The sequence below is a fragment of the Eptatretus burgeri genome, chromosome 8 (genome assembly GCF_056783735.1).
Source record: "Eptatretus burgeri isolate ZD-2024b chromosome 8, Ebu_testis_v1, whole genome shotgun sequence".
Classification (NCBI taxonomy): Eukaryota; Metazoa; Chordata; class Myxini; order Myxiniformes; family Myxinidae; genus Eptatretus; species Eptatretus burgeri.
This window is the reverse complement of record NC_140968.1, coordinates 47,410,203-47,432,938: the sequence shown is the minus strand read 5'-3', so window position 1 is coordinate 47,432,938 and position 22,736 is coordinate 47,410,203. Positions and strand designations below refer to the sequence as shown.

At 41.6% G+C, this 22,736-nt stretch overlaps 1 protein-coding gene across 2 annotated transcripts in view; it reads left to right on the top strand.

The window, feature by feature from the left end:
• Positions 1–354: 354 nt before the first annotated feature.
• The window catches only part of LOC147021673 (guanine nucleotide-binding protein G(olf) subunit alpha-like), a 191,455-nt gene continuing 169,073 nt past the window's right edge, over positions 355–22,736 (top strand). Inside the window, exons 1-2 of one of the 2 annotated variants that reach the window (XM_085891903.1) lie at positions 355–3,931; positions 6,240–6,295. The gene's annotated coding sequence lies outside the window, so the exon portion shown is untranslated. Of the gene's footprint in view, positions 3,932–4,924; positions 6,296–22,736 lie in introns of those variants that run through there. The other variant, XM_085891904.1, reaches the window with a different exon arrangement.

Here is a 22,736-nt window from a genome sequence, read left to right as displayed (position 1 = left end):
CCCCCCCCAAAAAAAATTGTTTGAGAAAGAAATTTTTTTTTTGCATTTTTACATGTTTTAAGTGATTTCCAACCCCCCCCACCCAAAAAAAAAAAAAATTTTTTTTTGCATTTTTACATGTTTTAAGTGATTTCCAACCCCCTCCCCCAAAAAAAATTGCTAGAGAAAAAAAAATGTTTGCAACTTTTTTTCAACAAAATTTCGATGTTTTTTTTTTTTTTTTTTTGCATTTTTACATGTTTTAAGTGATTTCTAACCACCCCCCCCCCCCCCCAAAAAAAAATGTTGGAGAAAAGAACTATAACTCTCAGCACTGTTGATATATTTAATGAATGAGATATAAGGTTCACTTGAGTGACCCAGTAGTATTGGCGGCGGAGGCTTTGCACTCTCCTGAGTGCTCCCCCCTCTAGTTAGACCTGGTTTCGAATTGCTGACCTCTCAGACTCAGAGCGGACGAATGCCTCCAACCATTATGCCACTGAGTCTGATAGATTGTGTTCGTTTCATTGTGGCTTGTACGTTGTACTTTATCCTGAGCATCACACTGAAATACCTTTTTGTTGTGGTTCAGTGGAGATAGGAATCGTAAGCAGCACTACTATGACACATTTGGGTACATATTAATATTTGCCTGTTGGAAAACCTCACATACTGAATTTACCAGTTGTTTCTTTCCCTGCCACTTCATTTTCTGTCGCAAGAGTTCACTTTTCTGCAGGGCCTGAACTTCTGATAGAATATTTACTGCAGATGATTGGAACAGATTAGCCTTGCATTGTGGTGTTAGTTTCTGGGTATTGGCTGGCACCAAGTATTGGGCAGTGAATGGATCTTTTGAAGAACAGAATATGAGCAGCAGTTCGCTTATGAGATGATTCACATATCAGTAAAACAATGTCTTTCTTCCGGGAATCTTTTTTTTCCCAATGGCTGAAATGCTGGATCGGTTGATGGAGGTGACTGCATCCATCTGCCAGGCTGAACAGTTTACATTTTGTATTCCACTGATAGGCCAGATCTGCATCTGTACCTGAAGCAAAATCGAATCGGCTTATTCTTGTCACCGAAACAACTCATCCACCAAGTTTTGTCCGAATCTGTCCACAACTTTTTTTGAAATATCATGCTACATATAGTTTTTTGCCCGGTCTCTCAATGGTGAAGAATTACTGAAAAAAAAATTAAACAATTCTCGTATCCGGATCCGGATCTTCAACAAAATCAAATCAATTAGTCCCCGTCACACACCCAATCTGTCCACCAACTTTCAGCCGAATCCGCCCATTACATTTTGAGATATCCTGTTCACAGATGAACAAACAGACAGGGGTTGAAAGAACTTCCGTCCACGTTCGGTGACAGAGGTATTTAGTCTTTCTCATATTCATAAATTTTTATTTATATATTTTTTAAACCTGAGATCATGATCTGGCTTCAGTCCGTGCGAGAGACTCAATTATTTTACTCATGCTAAACTTTTCTTTATTTTAGGTCTGTCATATTCTATGAAGGGGAAGGGGGGATTGGAATGATGTCAGGCAGCGGCGATGCCTCCCATGCCTCCACGTTTGCTACTAGCTAGCTGTGTAAGGTCTTCCATATGAAATACCATGATTTTACACATTTATCAATGACGTAAAGATAGAGGCAGTTGAGCATAAATGTGTGAAATTGTGGCACACCATGTGGAACACCACCAACAAACATGAATCTTCAAGTCAGGGAGTCTTAGCGTTATTTTGCTGCCATTGTTCTCGGCCCTGCGTTCTTCACCAAGTCCGCACTCTAATGATGAGGAAGATAGAGAACTCTTATGGTGAAGAGAAGGTCCTACTCTTCACAATGAGAAGGGGCTTGTGCAAGATCTCGTTGAAGAAAATCAGAGCAGCAGTGGCTGTAGCTCGAGTTCCCGGCTCCTGGCTCGAGAGGCTGCACGGCTTCTTCGTTCTCACCGCAGGTAATCGGTAAGGCCGGGTTGCGCTCTTGTTCCTTGCTCAACCTGACATTCTTTTATTCATTTTTCTACTCGTACATTAAAAATACAATTAAATGTGTTGGCAAGTATTTAACAGTGCTACATACTGGCTATACATCCATGATCTCCTTTGTCCTTCGACTGACTCTTGAGGACATAACCCACTGTTCACACCAAAGGGCACATATCACCCCAAAAGTGTTTATCATATTCACTCAGAAGCTAATTATCTTGGTGGGGTTTTGTGGCACCCAGATTAGGGTGGAGGATCATAGCCCATATGACCCTGACTGCTAACTTGTCTCACGTCAGCAGAATTCAGAGCAGGTGGGAGATGGGGGTCAGTCTGGGATGTAAAGGGAACAGATTAAACCCAGAATCGAGAAAATAGAAATGCTTGGCAGGTTTAATCAAGATGCAAGCACAAAGAATATAAATGGGAAAGGTAATTGTGTACTGTGAGTCATAGAACAATGACGCAAACTATTAGTACATGTTAATCTCTAACGTAGTTTTCTCTGTTGAAGACTTCTCAAATCACCACGTGATCTCTAATTTCACTGCCATAATGGTAGGATGTGTTAGTTACTTGGTAACACAAGAATGACCGGAGACGCTCATCCTTTCTAAACAAGATAGCCACCCATTGAGCAACTTCCCTCTAACACACACGCAGATCAAGTGAACCCAAGAGAAGACACACACACACACACACACACACACACACACACACACACACACACACACACACACACACACACACACACACACACACACACACACACACACACATACACACACACACACGAGATATTGCAGCCGAACCCTCTTGTGTGTGCACGAGACGAGATCAATTCAGCACCGAGACATCACGAGCTCCCATTGTCTCTTCCCTCTCCGGCACCTCTCGCCTGTCTAGACAATATTCATTAGCCGTCTGCCCCTCACCCTCTCCCGCACACGCTTCTAAATGGGACTTTTAAAAGCAGCTGATCATGATGCAGACCTTTAAAGGCCACTTCGGGTGGATGTTATTTAAAATTTGTTTTGATCATTTTGAATGCTCCTGGAATCCATGCTCTGCTTTGCGTCATAATTACATTGTTTCAAGACGGAGTAAAAATCGAGCTCCACATTCTGCAACATTCAAACTTTTTATACATGTGTAATTCATTTGAAATGGAAGTTGTATATGCCTGCGCATGGTGAACCCAAGTTACTCATTCATGTTTTATGGATGGCTTTGAAATAAGAAGGACAATTGTCTGAAATGGTCAAATGCATTGCACAATCGAGAAAAATAAATCAAATAGTAATCCGCACAACCATTCCCCAGGTCCAATTGAAATATGTTTGGACCATAAACTTATATTTGGACAATATCCTTTTATTTGGACATCAAATGGTTCAATCGCTCTGCTCCATAAATCGCTGGGCAGCTTTACTTTATTGTTAGTTTGATAGTAAGGGTAGAGTGAGGGTATTCTCGTAATCAAAGAAGACTGCTATTGTTTTGTAACGATTCTGAGAACCGTGGCCCCAAGGCAATGGCACACAAGATATAGCGGTTCCTGAGATAGTTATTTCATTAGTACTTGTTACAGATAGGGTCCTTCCCTTGTGTCTAATGGGCTACAAAGGGAATATGCGTTGTGAGGGATTAGTTAGGTTTTTTTCCTCCCACTTTGTCCCCATTTTTCTATCTTTTAATTTTAAACCCTTTTCTTTTAATTTTTATTGTTTTTTTTTGAGGTTATTTTTGGATGGACTTTGTGATGTTGGGTTCAAGGTGAAGCAACATGAGATGTAGTGGAGCACCATGGGACTAAGTGGAGCACCACCGGATGAGGTGGAACAATAACCCAGCCGCACAGCAACATCCCTCTATCCCAGTCCCCTCTCCCTTTCATTTCCCCAGCGCAGGAAAGTGTCGAGCTCGTCAACCAACTCGAGGTGAGTGCAGAGGTAAATGAACACCTCAAACTTTCTCTTTTCTTTCTCACTTATCTACCCTTCCATGGAATTAAACTCATGGTGCCTGTTATGTTACTTTAAGTAAGATTGTCTAAGATAGATACAAATGGTGACAACTCTGCTCTTTTGCCATTTTACTTTTGGACCACATTGTATGTTGTTTGCTGCACACCCCACACAAATTACAGTATGTCCCTATTGTACAAATGCCTGTGATGAAACCTTTGTTTTAAATGTACCAGATGCTTTTTCTAACCCTTGTAAATAAACCTTTGGTGTTTGTTCCTCTAAATATGCTCATAGCATCTTTTTCTTCATTGGTCTCGCATCGTCTGCACTTGGTGTTAGCCTGGGAGGTGTTCTACCTCACTAATTGGCTCAGGTGACTAGCACCTGGCGCACCTATCTGTTCCACACGGCAGAAGATCTTCAGGTGCGGTACTGAGGGCAGGGTCTCTAGTTAGGTTGCGGTGCCAACAGAAAGATATCGCGGAAACCTCAAAGTGTAACACTGCTCGGCCAGTAAAGTCAAGCAGCTATGGCTGCATAAGATCTTCAGCCTGTTGGATTGAGGAGTTATCTGTGGTCGGTAGCCTCAGGGCTGCAGGTCGGGACGATAAGCCTGGGGATCCTTGTAGCCCCAAACCCAGTTCCGTAACATCATTATAATAAGTGTATATTATAATACAACTAATAGGATTGAATTATTCACTGTTGATAAATATTTGAAATTTCTATGAAGTCTTTCTTGACCATCATCTGTTTCCTTTGCTGCAATTTTATTAATTTGATAATAAAAGTCACTGTTGTAAAGATCATCATCATCATCATCATCATCATCATCATCATCATCATCATCATCATCATCATCATCATCATCATCATCATCATCATCATCATCATCATCATCATCATCATCATCATCATCATCATCATCATCATCATCATCATCATCGTACCATACTCTTTACAGAGCGTCGGTGCTGCCGAATGGTGTCTTGGCAAAGGTTAGGTATGCTGGATGGTTTCTATTGTCTTTCCTGTAGTCAGAGAGGACATTAAATTTTAATTAAAATTAAAAGACATCCACGCTAACTCTCCGACACTTCGCAAAGGACACCATAGTATCTTTAACGTGCATAAACAGCTATTGCTGGCAGATGTGACCTCCGATTTCTGTACTTCGATTGACGCACACACTGAGGTCTCGAAGCACCAAGATGATGGTTTATAGCGGAGCTGAGATTCTAACCAGACGAGACAACTCTGAGGTGAGACCAAGATGATGGTTTATAACGGGGCTGAGATTCTAACCAGACTAGGCAACTCTGAGGTGAGAGCAAATACCTCTATGTCTAGGCCATCCTGCCAGCCAAGTAAACACAAAGAACATAAAATACAAACAAGCAATATTGATCGATGAAGATAATGAGATGCTTCATCTACTGTTTCATTAAGTTATCTGGAGTTCATTGTTTTTCTCACTCCTGTTTACTGAATGAGATGTGCTTACATTTACCAAATTTAAAGGCAAAAAGAGAAAAACACAACTATTTTTCTTGACTGAACACCTACCTAATTTTGGCAATGTTTAACAGCAACAACAACAAAAATATATAGCAACAACAACAACAACAACAACAACAAAAAAGCAGGAAGAGACATTTTTCTGTCTAAGCTGGAGGGGGTGGCAGCAGGATGGTTCAGTTGGTAGCGTACTTGTGATTATGATCTCTCGTCTGGGTTTGACCCACGACACAGTTGGACCTAATTAAAAACTACCATTCTGGTGCATTGCCATCTTAGATTATGCCATCCTTGACATGGTAATGTAAACTCAATTGTCCAGCCTGCATTTACTTTGTGGATCTTGAAAATCCCATGGTATCTTTTAAAAAAAGATTACGTCATTGTGTGTCGGGACCCTGGGTGAATTTATTGCTGGGTGTTAGCTGCATTATTAGCAACACCGTTGTCGACATACATTTGCAAGGTCTTGTCTTTTTAAATGTGGACTTTACTATTCCAATTCATCCCCTTTGGTAGTTTGTGAACCTGCTGCCCTTTTTCGTTTCTCTCCTCCATAAGCCTAGATTCTTGTCCAGTATAACAAAACAAAAAATCCCTCTAAAGTGATTCATACATCAGGTGCTGATTCAGGAAGATCTGCTGTTCTTACTTTTTGTTACTTTCCATACCCTTCACTCGAACACGAATTGCATACTTTCTCACTGATCTTGCTGGTGGAATACTTTTAATTTTCAGTACAATCTTCCCCTCTCTGCAGGATCTTTTAATCAAGGTGCTCCTTTTCATATACTGCTGTCATCCACAACAGTACATGTATGTACTTTATTCTGTTAGCTGTGTGTTTTCGGGTTTTTTTTCCATTTCATTGTTTATTTCCTGTTATTATACCTGTTGTTGCTCCATTTTGATTGTCATTTCGTCTAACTTTGAATGCGTTTTTAGTTTGCAGTCACGGATTGTCCTTTCATTTCACGTTTTAAGTGACGGTATTTTCGATTTACAGTATATCTTTGTTCACCCACATCACTCCCTCAAACTTTGGGGATTTCCGATTTCAAACCGCATTTTCGGTACTTTTCATTCAAATGGATACAAAGTAGTTATCAGAAGATGGAACTGGATGAGATTTGATATGCATAATCTTAAGGTGATTCCCTATCCGCTATATGACATCCATTTTGCTCTATATCTTATAGTTTCCATGCTCGGCGACCCATCGCCGCCTACCGGCTTGTCTGTCTGTTTGTGACTCTCTCCAGAGCATAGCTCCGTGATGTTTGATGCGATCTTGGTGAAACTTGGACACTAGCTAGATATCATAGTCTAGTTGTCTTTTTGTATGAGGGGCGTCCCATGCCCATTGTGGGCGGAGACACACCCACTTGAACTTTTTATTTATTTATATTTTTTCTCGATTTTTTTTTCTCACAATTTCATTTCCTATAAGCTGTGCATAATGTCCATAAGTACAACATATAAAAAAAATCAGATTTGATTTGGTCAATTTTGACGGAAGAGATAGGTTTTTACGGTAGGGCTTCCTCAATAATGCCCACGAACCATCGTCGCCTCCCGGCTTGTACTACTTTTATTTCTTTAATGTTTTTGATTATTCCCAATTTATTGTGGGGATGGACTGGTGGAAAAGTTTTGTCCCAAGCTTTTTATGAAACTTCCAAAATGCATCTACTGATGAGAGGTGTCCAAGGATGATAGAGTTCATAGAACACCTTACCGCACGCAGACTTGAGAAAAAGGACATGGGAAGGGTCTCTTGATCCCTTGCTTTGCATTTCTGAGCATAATCTATATTTCCTACGAGCTGCGATTTTGTCTGAATCTCGATATTCCCAACGCTGAGGGCGTGAGTGGCAAATCAAATTAGTCGAGATGGCATAAAATGTTGCAATACATTGTCAAAGTACTGCTAAACTGGGTTTTTGGAAGTGGAAACAAGGTGATTTGTGTTCTACAGTGTTAAAGTATGTCATTCAATTTAAATAAAAAAAAGATTTAAAGGTTATTGAAGTTTAAAATTTTTTTTTGAAGTTTACCACCATTGATGCAGTGTCTTTTACACCACCCTATTTAACACATTAAATTAGTTATCCATGACTGTTGCTTGTGTCCTTTATGACCTCCCTCAAAACAATAAGTTTCCTGTTTGGAATGAATTTCAATTTTGTTTGACTGCCAGGCAGGCAGACAGAGTAAAAATATTATCTCACTCCTCTCTGTGTATGCACACTCAGAATGAGATTCTATACAATTTGCCAAATTCGGAGCCAAAGTGCTGCTAATCTGCAGGCTCGTGCTCTGATACATGTTCTTATTCGTGGTCAAAATATCAAATTAAATTGAAATTAAGTAGTCCCCCGATCATAGATTGACATCTCGAGACAGGCAGACAGACAAACAAAGTGAATCAATTGCTTCAACCCTTTTTTCACTTTGTGCGTGCACGGATTAGCTAGATTATCATCTTATTATCAGATGATAGGTCATCTTCCTCATCACACCAGTGTCATCCCAGCTTCCCATATAATGCACATTATAATCCAATGGAAAACAAACAAACAAACAAAGAAGTAAACAGAGGAAAGAGCTCAACATTCATCATGCTCTGGAGGAAAGTCTACTCAGAAGCAGATTGGAGGAACAAGAGTGAGAATTGCTTTGTAATCCGTGTCCCCTACCGATGTGATATTTTTTTAAGTCCAAAAAGGGCATAACTCTGAAACATTGACGAAACGCCCTGAAACTCGAACTTGTTCTTTAACTTAACATAATAAAGCCATGTACCAAGTTTTAGTTAAATCTGTTTTAGGGTATGGGAAATTGGTCAGAAAAACTACAGGTGGGACAGATGGACGGAAAGCAAACTTATAATTCCCTCCAGTGAAGCCGGTAGGGGATGAATAAAGATTGTGTGGAAAGGCAGGTAATGTCAAACCACCCAGCATAACCCTTACCAATAGACTGCCGCAGCAACATGTACGTTCTGCAGAGTATTGCACTGTCCATCAATGATGACGAGAAAGGCTGGATATATAAGGCTTTGTAGAGTAAAGATATGGAATAGTGTAAACTCGGGAGTACGCGGTGATGCAGAATGACAAAAACAAGACACCGAGTGGAGTCGAGTACTGTATGATCTTCCATTTCCTCTCGACTTAACATTCGTTTCTTCCTTCAATCTCTATGCCTGGTGTTGGCTTTGTGGTTAGGATGGCAGGCTTGGGATCTGAAGGTCCTTAGTTCAAATCCTGTTTTGCTGTTGAATTAATACCAGGTGGGGATGACAGCCTGTTATAGTTAATACCAGGTGGGTATGACTCAGCCTGTTATCCTTTTAAGGTTGGCAAAATGAGTACCAGCTTTCTGGGATGATTGAGTGATTTGAGTATCCTGTGTTGGAGTGGTGACCTCTCCAGGACTGTACCCAATAGCCCAGGAGACTTCTTTGGCAGTACTGATGCTCTGTACAGAGTATGGTCTTCAACCTGTCATTCTTCCACTGGCAACTCTCATTTCATCAATCCATTTGGATAACTCTAGATTGTTAAAATGCAGTTGCTTATTTTTCCTCATTCGTCACGATGTTATCCTTGCCAATATGTTAAGTAATCATCAGCCTTAATTATCCTGTCTCGACCGATAACACTACCAATAAAATTCACAGCAGAGTTTCCAGAACTGATAGGAGCAGTAAGATGGTTTAGCGGGTAAAACCCCACAATATTTTAATGTACGAGTTCCCTTGTAAGGGACTTCAATGCATGAGGAAGCCATCAGGCCCCCACCTTAACTCACTCTTGTGAGTGATTCCCTTGACAGTTCAGAGAAGGTTTGCCAGTCGTCCCATCTCAACCCTGTTGTGGATGCTGAATATCTCATGGTATTCTATTTGATTAAAGGGTAGTTCTATGAGCTGGTGTCATTGATATAAATATATTAATTCTGTCCCTTGCATCGAAAAGTGAAAACAGGTAAGCAACACCCTCCAAACAGTAAGTCAATCGTGAGTAAATGTCATTGCTGATTATGTGACTGCTGGCTGGGTGTTTGCTTGTCTAAAGTGCCAGATAAATACAATCTCACGTCCTTTGAACTGTAGAACGAAAGTGGGGCAATGTCTACATTTTATCAGGAGTGATCTATTCAATGTATCAGTACTGCTATATGGTATTTCCATTATCAATTGACCATTTCTGCAGCTACATACACATTTCAAGCAGGGGCTGGGAAGATAGTCTGGAGATGTATGTGTGCGCATTCACCTTTGAGCTGTCTGGCCTGGGATGGAATCGCGACCCAGCTTTAAGCTGTCACCTTGGTGTTGCTCATGCAGGGGCGAGGTATCAACACGTGTGCCGTCCATCAGAAGGACGTTAAAATGGGTGGTCCACCTACTAGCATTAGCTTGTGGACAGTAAAAATCCCACGTTGTGCGTTTTGCGAAGTGTCGGCGAACTATCGCCGGCACCCTAAACGAATTACAAATTCATGCCAGTCGAATGTCGGTCCTGCCGAGCCAATTCCAGAAACACCTGGGCCAGTACCGTTCCACAGGCAGACCCCACAACAAGATGAGAACAATTTGGACTGTTAAGGAAGAAGAAAGAGAAGAGACATTTCAAGCGTCCATGTTTCAGCCATAACCCAAAAATATATGTGGTCGAGTGCCGATTTCAACTGGATTTTCAAGAATTATTTCACCTGTCAATCCATAAATGAAAGAGCAGAATCATATCACACATTTGTATGAGCAGTTCTTCTAATTAACCTATAAATAGATGAACATTTTGCCCCACTACAGCTATTACATTTAGAGAGACACACCGGTGAGACACGCTTGGCGGTGAGTGCTGCATGTCATAAGTTTTTGGCTCTGGTTCAGATGGAAAGAGTTGCCTGTAAAACGGGGTCATTGCAATGGAATCAGTTTCATCTCGCTTGCCATGCCAGGATAAAAAAAAAAAACCACAGACGTGGCCAGGTGCACATCCACGCGTGCTGCAACCTACACAACGTATAACCAGAACAGGGCGCATCAGTCGCTTGAGAGATCTCTAACCGAGCTGGAGCCTTAGGTTATCGCTAATGAGTATTATTTGAACTGTTCGAGAGTTTTCTGATGTGTCACACTTGGATTGTCTTTCCGCAAAAATCTACATACATTGATGAAGAATCATGCTATTTACCAACAATAAATCTACGCCGTTGTGTTGTCAACAATACAACCAGTAATGTGGATTACGGCATAACAGACAAACACTTACAGTCATTATCTGAGTTCTGGCTGCCTGGCTGAGCTCCCAATAGGCGGGAGGGCATCCGCCCGATGGCCTGGCAACAGGCCCAGGTCTGTTTCTGTCTCACTCACAGTGTCTGGACATAGCAGGGCCTGGCAAGAGGACTAATGGCGCCCATTAGGAATCACTGCAGAAGCTTTATGTTGCCTGCTGCCATTCACTCGTCAGATAGGCACACAGCATTGTGTTGCTGAAAGACGGGCATATTAGGAGTGCAACGAATGTACTCTACATCAGGGAAGACAGTTACATGAAAGAGTTGCACAGAAGACGAGACCTACTTTTAAAATAACGGTCATTGTGAATGAAGTCAGCAAGCGAAAAACTAAGTCATTCATTTCAGACAAGTAAAAAAAAGGGGGAGGGGGCACCATCTTACTCAGAATTTCTTGAACTTCTTTTGCAGCAAATGCTCTTCCTAGTCAATGGTAAGATATGCTTATTTGATTGAATTAAGCAAATGCTTGGTTCACCCAGAAAGAGGTGTTATTCCTTCTCCCTCCACGAAGAAGGGTGAAGATGGACAACATCAGAAAATACAGGTGGTTTGGAACCGGGTTGTGTGAATAGCGGAGGTAAAGGTAGATTTAAACTATTCTTTTCTTCTGTACAATAAATGCTTCAGAACTTTAAATTCGGCTGCAGAAGTTAACTCAGGTAACCAGTGAACCACATATGGTGTGTTATAAGCAGCCAATGTTTTTATTATAATTATTTACATTGATCTGAAGCTTCTGGAGGAGGTTATTCATGTACCACATCAAAGACAAAGACATTGGTAGACATCGGTGTACTTTTTACATTAATAATTATGAAGACATCAGTAGACGACGAACAAGCACTTTTTGTACAGGGGTTCAAATGGGAACACTAACAGACCGACCGAGTTATTAATCTTTCGACTTTTCTTCATCTCCTACACACCTTAACCCCATCACCTCCAATTCGTACAGTGTGATTCATCATTCTTTTTCAACCAATTCCATCAACTATATCAGCAGTTTAGGGGACATGGCCATAGCCAGACAAGTGGCCTGCCCCCGCAGAGACAATGCCTGGCAATCCACCCTAGGTGACTAATAAAGGTGAGGCCGTTAAAGGACCCTACGTAGGGGTAGTACTGACCATGTTTGGTGAGTAAACACTGTAACCTACCATAGTTGGTTTTAATCCTGAGTTTGCCTTATCCAAGGTGGGTAACCTTGACACCTGGCTATCAATGTCAGGCTCCCCAGAAGCTTAGACACGTTGTTAAATATATTGGGCTGGCAAGTAAATAGTCATTAATTCACAACTGTTTATTAAATTTCTCACAGGGTGTTGGTCTACCTTTTTGTAAGAAACACACCATCGAATGCTTACTGCAGCGACTTTTGATCGATACTATTGAAGCATTCCTCCTTAAGAGATGGTGCAAGCCTCAGATGGCATTCCAAGATGTCCTCAAGAGGTTCGATTGCATTCAAGTTCGGACCGAGCTGGCTGTCTTCCACAGATTTTCCATGATGTTGTGCTCAAGCCAGTTCACAATAGGAAGAGGCTGTGTGACACAGCACGATGTCATGATGGAAGACATAATGGCCTTATCCACAGTATTGCATCAAAGGCACAAATGAAGTGTTGTCCAAAAATGTCGTAATGAGTTACCTTTACAAAGCACTTGCTGTTTTGTTGGATGTGAGACAAATATGCACATGCTCATGGTTGGGTGGTTTATTTGTACCATGGATGTGCTGTCCCCATACCTTTGGTAATACATTGTTTATGAAACCTTTGATACAATTTTTATTATCTGTACTTTCAAAGAGCCATTTGTCTGTCTGTGTGTATGTGTTTGTGTGTCACCATTTTTTTTAATCAGAGACGGCCAAACGGATCTTCATCAAACTTTCAGAGGTTCATCAGTGAGTGTTGGGGGGTGTTTTAGGCAAAAAAAAAAACCTTTTTGAAAATTTTGGCAAAAAGTTGAATTTTTTGTGGATTTTTTTTGAAAATCACTATATAATCGCTAAGCCTTTGTAGCTACGTGAAAGTTGATATTAAATTATCCCAGATCTCATTCCTTAGTAGGTATAGGGAAGTCCTTTAGGCCCACACAAAAAATAGGAAAAAAAAAATCAAAATTTGATTTCTTCAAAATGCTGTTACGTGTCGACCTCATGGTGCACTCAGAGTACACTCAGAAGGTGTCATGGTAGAAAATATAAATATAGACACTGGTGTGCCCTTTATGTTGTTTTAAGGGTGAAACCAACAGGAGACAGTGGGGTAACTTTATCAGGAATATTTATTAATCCCTACTGTCTACCTCAAGCACAATAATACTAACTATAACTGCCACTTTATAACTGCTGGCAGTGATGACCGGGTACCCAGACATCCGCCTTTGATACAACATGAGACTTAAATGAGAATTTTGCAAAGTTTCCCTTCAATAGGATAAGTGGTTCCAGAGAAAACATTATTTAATAGTGATACGAACACAGCCCTGCTTCGAGACGGCGCAGGACTGACGAGTAACGAACCGGGTCACACAAAGTGTTCAATCTATTTATTCCGTATGCAGTTAGCCCTTTTTCCTGGGGACATTGTCGGTATCAATTGAATTGCTGTTCCTGTACCCTCAAACGCATTCAGGTGCAGCCAAGTGAGCCTTCTGGAAAAAAAAACAAAAATCTAAAAGTTCTCAGATTCAGATAATTAAATAATTCTGGCTGCCAAACCGCGTGGCTGATCGGGTTGAAATTTTAAACCCACGTTTCACATGTCGTCGAGATTATAATTTTGAAGTCTGGCATATATAGAAGCAGCTGTTCCAGAGGAAACATTAATTTTTATCCTTCAATCCAACATGGCTGCCCAACCATGTGACCTATCAATTAGAAATTAGCAAACTTATATTCACTGCTCGTGCGCAATATGCTTGTGAAGTTTCCCCTTGATCTGTCCAGCTGTTCTGGAGAAGATGATGTTTGAGGTTTTAGGGTAAATTCAATATGGCCACCAAACCATATGACCTATCAATTAGAAATTAACAAACTTGTGAAAGGATGTCTTGGGGAAAGTCTGTGTGAATTTTTGCCTCAATCTGTCCAGCCGTTCTGGAGAAGAAGATTTTAAAAATTTATTCATTTTCAATCCAAGATGACTGACGAACCATGTGATATATGACATCATAAATTTAGATTCTGCTTCTAATCGTGAAGTGGAACACTATTGTGAAGTTTCGTGTTTATCGGACAAGGTGCGTTTTTCTATCCAAGACGGCCGCCAAACCATGTGACATGTGATGTCATAATTTTTAACCTATATGCAGGCATGTTGGTAGATTATAGTAGCCAAGTTTCGCTTCGATAAGTTATGTGGTTCCAGAGAAAACATTATTTAATATAATTCTTAAATCCAACATGGCTGCTAAACCATGTAACATGTCAATTAGAAATTAACAAACTTATATTCACCACTCGTGAGCAATACATAAGTGAAGTTTCCCCTTGATCTGACCAGCCGTTCTGGAGAAGAAGATGTTTGAGGTTTTAGGGTAAATTCAATATGGCCACCAAACCATGTGACCTATCAATTAGAAATTAACAAACTTGTGAAAGAATGTCTTGGGGAAAGTGTGTGTGAAATTTTGCCTCAATCTGTCCAGCCGTTCTGGAGAAGAAGATTTTTAAAAATTTATTCATTTTCAATCCAAGATGGCCGCCAAACCCTGTGACTTGTGACGTCATAATTTTTACTATGAATGCAGACATCATGGAGGATGATAGTTGCAAATTTTCACTTCGATAGGTTATGTGATTCCAGAAAAAACATTATTTAATATTTTTCTTGAATCTAACATGGCTGGCAAACCATGTGACCTATCAATGAGAAATTAATAAACTTATATTCCCTACTCACGAGCAATAGGTTTGTGAAGTTTCCCCTTGATATGACCAGCTGTTCTGGAGAAGATGTTTGAAGGTTTTTGGGTATATTCAAGATGGCCGCCAAACCATATGACCTATCAATAAGAAATTAACAAACTTGAAAAAGGACGTCATAGGGAATGTGTGTGTAAAGTTTCACCTCAATCTATCCAGCCATTCTGGAGAAGGTTTTTTTTAAAACAAATTTCAAAACAAGATGGCTGCCGAACCAAGTCACCTATGACATCATAATATATTTTTGTGTAGATGAAGCTGAAGAAATTTCAGATTTTTCCAATGCAGCATTCTACTTGACGAATTTTCACCGATATACCGCTTCACTGATGACGTCACGAAAAATCACCCGTGACCCATGACGTCACAATTATCAATTAAGTTTGCTATCAAAAAATATACATACTATGGTGAAAATTTCATGTCGATCGGACTTGCTGTTCCAGAGAAAATGATTTTTAAAGCGAAAGAACCCGCAAAAAAAATCGAATGGCATGATCCTTGGACCATACCTAATCCCCCCACCAAGTTTCGTCGAAATCCGTCCGGGAGTTTTTCCATAATACTGTTCACAAACAAACGGAAAGGGGTGAAAACAGTAACCTCCGATCTTCGATGGCGGAGGTTAATAAGAAATAAACAGAAGAAAAACAATAGTTTACCCAGTCCTGACTGGGTACCCTAATTATATGTAACACTTAATGACTTCCTAAGAATCCCCAAATTGAATAAGTACAAACGTTGCAGACAACACAGCTATAAGTTAAAACTCACGACTCTCAATGTGGCAACTTATCTCAAGTATGCAGTTTGTACAGTAAACCCCAGCAGATTAATTATAAATCCATAATTATTTCATTTTATATATTTTCTAGATTGGTGACCCCGGCGTGTTGCAGAAAGGATTTAGTCCAGAGGGTGTGCACAGGATGAAGCCGACTGGACAGTTAAGTCCTCAGAAGTCCTCAGTCCTCTGGACAGTCAAGTCAAGACTGGACAGTCAAGTCCTCAGAAGTCCTTTTACAAGTCCTCAGAAGATGAAGTCCTCGTATCACTGAAGCATGGAGAAGAACCCGAGTGCACAGGTAAAGCTGTATCATAGATGATAAAGATGGGAACTCCAAGATGTAAAGGATGATGTTATTTTCAGGATATTGGAGGTTGGAGGGAGGAATAAGCTCCGAGGGTATGCACCAGTCGACCAGCCGAGTGCCTTCTTGAAAATGGCATGTAAATCACCCCAAATTATTCCAATGAGGGTATACAAGGAGCAGCTTTGAAATTGTCGCTGAGATAAAAGCAGTGCAATGTCCGACATCTAAATTCCATGCGTGGAGGGAGTTCAGCGAAGAATACCTCACAGGGTATGATATAAGAAGTGAAACTGAACCTCCATAGACCAAGTGGGTTGAAGTTGATTATTCATGGCCAGGGAAGAAGTGAGTCACCGAACCTTCCTTGGCGAGTCACCGAACCTTGCCAGGTTCACATACGGAAGACCCCCGATTCCTCCTTCACCGATTGTCGGTTTTAAAATGATATGCGCCACTTGAAACAGAGCATGGCAGCTCAGGAGAACATATCCTTGCCTTCTCTCCTTGTTGTCCTTATGTCTTTCTCCTTTTGTTCGCCAACTCCTTGCCTTTTTTTCTGCGGTGGTGTTGTTGCTCTTTGTTACTTTACAGGAAATTTAACAGCCAATATATCCTTTACCAAAGCACAATTAAATGTTTCACTGGTCCGTAACGATGCCGAGAGGATGAGCACAGCAATGGGCAATGTCGGGTACCCCAGCGAGCTTAAAATATTTTAAATACTTGACTGCCAAACTTATTGTTATGATCTTTGGTGGACATTCAATGTACTCGCTGAACATGCCATCAATTTATGGCATGATGATAAAAAAACTTCATTGAGAACTTGATGAAAACACAAACCATATACTCTATAAACATATCCTAACATTGCCTGACCTTTTTATAATCTAACCTTTGCCTATGCTTCTCTTCTTTTTCTTTCATATGCAGCACAAGGCTGTGGGGGTAGTCTCATTGACCGAGGGCGCAGCTGTGCCGATGATGCAATGCCCTCTGCTGGTCAAAACACGAATTTGGAATTTCCATGGTGCCAGTGACAGCTTGCCTACTCTTTGCGAAGGATGCCGTGGAATCTTTATAACGTCCACAAACCAATACTGGTAGACGGAACAACCGGTTCAACATCCATCTGAGGGATGGCACACACATTGATGACTCATCCTGTCTGTGAAACACCAAGATCACAGTTTATAGCTGGGTGTGTACACCTCAAGGTTGTCCTGCCAACCCTTTCATCTCTGCTGATACAAAGCCTGGCGTTGGCTTTGTGGTTAGGGTGGTGGCTTAGGATCTTAGGGTCCTGAGTTGGAGGCCTGTTGTCCGCTGAATTAACACTAGGGGATTGACTCAGCCTGTCATCCTTCTGAGGTTGATGAAATGAGCACCAGTGTACTGGTAATAGGGGCACTGCATCAGCGGCATAGCCGTGCCCCCAACCAATGATGCAACCAGCAGCCAAAAAGGCTGTACACGATGAGAACCTCTGCTGATTGTCTGTGAATCTTATCAACAGCAATTCCTAAGTACATATTTCACATCTCTCTTCAATTATTACCCACATTCAAAGCAACCATGTCTAAAACTTTCATACCACCATTACAGAATCTGGATGGGGGTTCTGTTTTCACCCCTGTTTGTATCTTTTTACTCCTATCTGTCTTTTTGTGAGCAGGATATCTCAAAAGGTTATGAACGGATTCAGACGAAACTTGATGGACTGGTTGGGTGTATGACAAGGACAAATTGAATCGATTTTGGGTACGGTCCAGATCCGGATACTATCATTTTAAAAGTGATTCTTCACCATTGAGAATGGGCAAAAAACTGTACATAGCTCGATATTTCAAAAAGTTGTGGAGGGATTATGACAAAACTTGGTGGATGAGTTGAGGTGACAAACAAACGTATTAGATTTTATAGTTAAGGTATGGATGCAGATCTGACCTATCAGTGGGATACAAAAGGTAAATTGATCAGCCTGGCGGAGGTATGCTCTCCACCGAGTACCGTTCTAGTTTTTATTAGCTCGCCTGTTCTAAGAACAGAGAGCTATAGCGATACCCCCAGCGTGAGCGTGAGCGTGAAAATGTTAAAGTTTTTGGTGCAAGTTATTTCCTTTCTAATGTTTTTATCAACCGCACTATTTTTTACTGATTACAATATACAAATACATATATTGCTTTAAAATTATTTGGATCAGACTTCACTGCAATGCTTTATAAAAAATATTATGAGACTAGTCTTTGAGCATCAGCATGAGCGTGAAAATGTTAAAATTTTTGGTGCAAGTTATTTTTTCCTTTCTAATGTTTTTATCTACCACACTATTTTTTTATACGCCCGATATATATATATATATATATATATATATATATATATATATATATATATATATATATATATATATATATATATATATTGTTGCGGATTCGCGCCCGCCGGCGTGCGAGCGGCCACGTAACTCGAATCGCGGCACGTCGCCCACCGGACGGACAATTCTGTCGTGACCCTCTCGGACTAACGCCGGGAACTAGACACGGGTGGGCCTTTCGGCCTCACCACGATCGTGCCAATCGGCCCCCCGCGTGGGATAGGGTTGCTCGCCAAATTCGACCTCCCTAAGTACCCACACGGAGGGTAGACCGGGCGATCGCACCTCGCCGCAGGTCGACTTCGGACACGGGCCACTTTAAGCGACCCGTTCCGTACTATCGGGATAACCGAGCGGTGTTATCGTCAACCTCGACGGTTCCGATTAATTATTGGGCGTATTTAGCCCACGACCAACCCTTTACGTGAAATAAGATGGAGATTCAATTAAAGAAAAGACGAAGCGAAACGGGAAAAACAGTTCAACATAAGGCACATTTATTCCGCAGCAAATGGAAAGCACACATATACAATTACAACAATTATGCACCAAAAGCAAATGTAAAAGTAACACAACAATTATGCACAAAAAGCAAATGCAACAAAAGAGACACAATGCAGATCTACTACCGACTACGCGAGCACACGGCAACACTTACACAGTTTTACTTTACAGACGGCGCCGACAACACATATACTCCAAAGCAAAAGAAAAAGGGGCCACCCTCAACTACAAGGGGGCAGACGGGCCTGGGGCCGAGATCGCGTCGAGCCTACCCGTCTGGTGATGAGCCGCAAAATGGCGGCGGTGCCCCGACTCCGCGCTCCTCCGCGGGCCTCGCTGGCACTGCTTGGAATGGGGTGGGAACGGGGCCCCCTTCTCGCACTATCTCAGCGCGGGGGGAAACGGGGGGTTGTTGATGCTCTGGGGAAAGAGGATATCTGGCTTGCTTGGGTCCCGCGACGAGCGACTCCACTGCGACCTCGACCGTGTTCCCGACCTCCCCTCTCCGCAGCTCCCCGACAGACTCCGAACCCCGTCTTGACTGCTGCTGCTGCTGCCACGCTTCGCCGCCGCCACAACGCGCCCGAGCCCGAAACAGAAACTCTTCTCTCTGCCACTGCCGCTGCCACACCTCTCCAACTCGCCCGAGCCCGAAACAGAAACTCTCAGCTCGACCGCTGCCGCTGCCACACCTCTCCAACTCGCCCGAGCCCGAAACAGAAACTCTCAACTCGACCCAATTCGCTCCGCGCTCGGCGCTTTATAGTGCGACAGGAGAAACCATATGCAGATTTTTGGATCAGGATCGGCTCGGGGGCGGAGCCACGCTCGCCCATTGGACGGAGGAAAAGTGGGCGTGAATCATTCCTGATCCGCGAATCTGCATATATCGATTCAACTCCGACGCGCCTGGAGACGGGGCCAAATCGCCCCACGCTTAATGATTGGACAGATCGGAAGTGGGCGTGAATCATTCCTGATCCGACTTCCCCGGAAAGGCCGCTTTTTGCACCCGCTGCTCGGCGCGCGCCCTGTACGAGTCCAGGATCGGTGCCCACAAGCGGTGCGGGAAAGGCCGCAGAAGGAGAGGTAAAGGTGGTGGAGGGTTTATTGTGGTGGTCCCTGGCCACGGTGACGCTTGGAATGGTGGTGATGCGATGATTGCGAGAGCGAGTTGTGACGGTAAAGGTCGTGGCTGTTGGCGTTGTTGTTGTTGTTGTTGTGAAGCGGCGTTGCGTTTGGTGGTTGTTGTGTGATGGCGGTTGAGACGTGGTTGGTTCAAAATAAAGATAGAACAGAAAAACGGCAATCTTAAAGGGTCGCAGCCCGAATGAATGACATTTATTCCCTCTAAACAACGGGTTTGGGCTAACTACACATATACTTACAGAGATATCTCACCTATGGGACCTGAATGGTGGTTTGCGAATTTCCTCAACCACAACAATATATATATATATATATATATATATATATATATATATATATATATATATATATATATATATATATATATATATATATATATATATATATATATATATATATATATATATATATATATATATATATATATATATATATATATATATATATATATATATATATATATATATATATATATATATATATATATATATATATATATATATATATATATATATATATATATATATATATATATATATATATATATATATATATATATATATATATATATATATATATATATATATATATATACATATATATCGGGGCGCATTATGTGATACCGGTCGTCCGTCCGTCCATTCCTGTCCGCACTCTAACTCCCAAAGTTTTCAACTTTCACGTTTCATATTTGGTACATAGGTACAGACTGTGGAGACGGTGTGTCTCGACATACATTAGTCATCTAAAGTGGTTGCCATGGCAACCAGGATGCTGTTTTCCATGTTGTAGCACAATTCTGTGTATACTTTCTTGTTCAGGCGTATATTGTGCTCACTTGCCCTCTTGTTAGTCATTACAATATACAAATACATACATTGCTTTAAAATTATTTGGATCACATTCACTGTAATGCTTTATAAAAAATATTAATTATTAGACGAGTCTTTTAAAAACGATAAATCTAGAAATAGGCGAGCATTGGCTGGCTTTGACACCAACTCTGGTTAAAATACTATTCAAATAATATTTTTTATAAAGCATTGCAGTGAATCTGATCCAAATAATTTTAAAGCAATATATGTATTTGTATATTGTAATCAGTAAAAAATGGTGTGGTAGATAAAAAACATTAGAAAGGAAACAACTTGCACCAAAAACTTTAACATTTTCATGCTCACGCTGACGCTCACGCCGGGGTATCACTATAGCTCTCTGTTCTTCGAACAGGCGAGCTAAAAACGAAAAACGATAAATGTATAAACAGGCGAGCATGGGTGGCTTTGATTATTATGTTACAAAGAAATATAAAGCATAATTTGGTGTTGAGCCGAGTTGTTGACTGACAACATGGTGGAGGGGTGTCCGACTTGCCATTGATCTGTCTAGTCAAGTTTGGAACAGTCGGTGGTGCGCTTTTAATGCAGGCAGGACATTGTATCACAAAAGTATGCTGTCCCTCAGATGGACGTTAAGCAGAGTATCCCACATGCTAGTGTCGTGTAGTTTTCATCAATGCCAATTTGTTAGTAGCTTTGCGTCATGAACTTTGCTCCATTTACTTGTCCAACCAATGCCAGTTGTGTCGGCGTGGTTTTATGAAATCTGGTTTCGAACCAATCCTTTTGCCCCACATTACCATGAGGCTCTTTGACCTCCCCATCCGGGGACCGGCATTGAGGAAGGCTTCAACAGAAGTGACAACACTTCCCTGTCTGGCAGCTCGCATTTTACACCACTGTGGAAATAACTCACAAACTTGAGTTTCACTGGAGTAAAACAAAAGTTCACTGGAGTTAAACCACATTCGCAGCTCTATCTTCATCGATGCATTTCCTCTCAATTGACTCACGAAGCTTCGTACCACATGCTGTGTTACCGCCCTATCTTCAGTGGGTTTTCACTCCTTTCAGCCGTGGGACTACTATCATCCCACCCTTTTTGGTGAGCAGCTTAGTCTCATGGGCACTGGCCATTTATGACACCTAAGTCACAGTGAATCATTATTTCGTGGATATGACACCGAAATGGTCCACTGGTGATGCACCATTTCTTGTTTCTTTTTGAACTTGTGACTGTATTCAACCACACTCAAGCTTAACAGCTTATGGGACACCACTCAGACTGGACGAATTCATCAACCTTTAATGGTGAGTAGGAGTCGATAACTTGAGTTTCTATATTGCTAACCCCGACGTGATCTCTTGAGAGAATGTCTGTCAAAGCTACACCCAACGACAACGTCCACCAAGGTGCATCTGCAAAGGTACCCCCATCACCGACAGTGGCCATTAGTTTAAAACTCCTTCCCTTCTGGCCCACCGATTCCACATTGTGGTTTGCGCAAGTTGAAGCCCCTACCTGACCAGATATGTCACCACCCAGGATAAATGTTCACCTATGTTGTTGGATCTCTCCAGCCAGAAATAGCACAAGAAGTGAGGGACTTCCAAGTTGCTCCTCCAGCCTCAGAACTTTATCCCAACTCAAGGCTGAGCTCATCAGGTATATCTCAGTTTCAGAGCAAAAGAGACTACATCAACTACTCATTTCTGAAAAATTGGTGACAGAAAACCCTTTCAGCTTTTGCGAAGGATGAGACAGCTGCTTGGGGACAATACATTGGAGAATACAATCTTAAAACAGCTGTTTCTCCAGAGACTTCCCACCAACATCCAACTTATCTTGGCTTCAACTAAAGAGGCTGTCGACATCAAACGACTGGCGGAGATTGCCGACAAGATCATGGCAGTCTCTTTTCCTTTGTCTTCCACCTGGAAGCTCTTTCAAAACCTCAACAGAAACTTTCACCTCAACCAGACCAAGTCCGCACCTTGGCCACCCAGGTTGAGAACTTGACCAGACAGGTACAAGCTCTCATGACACAAC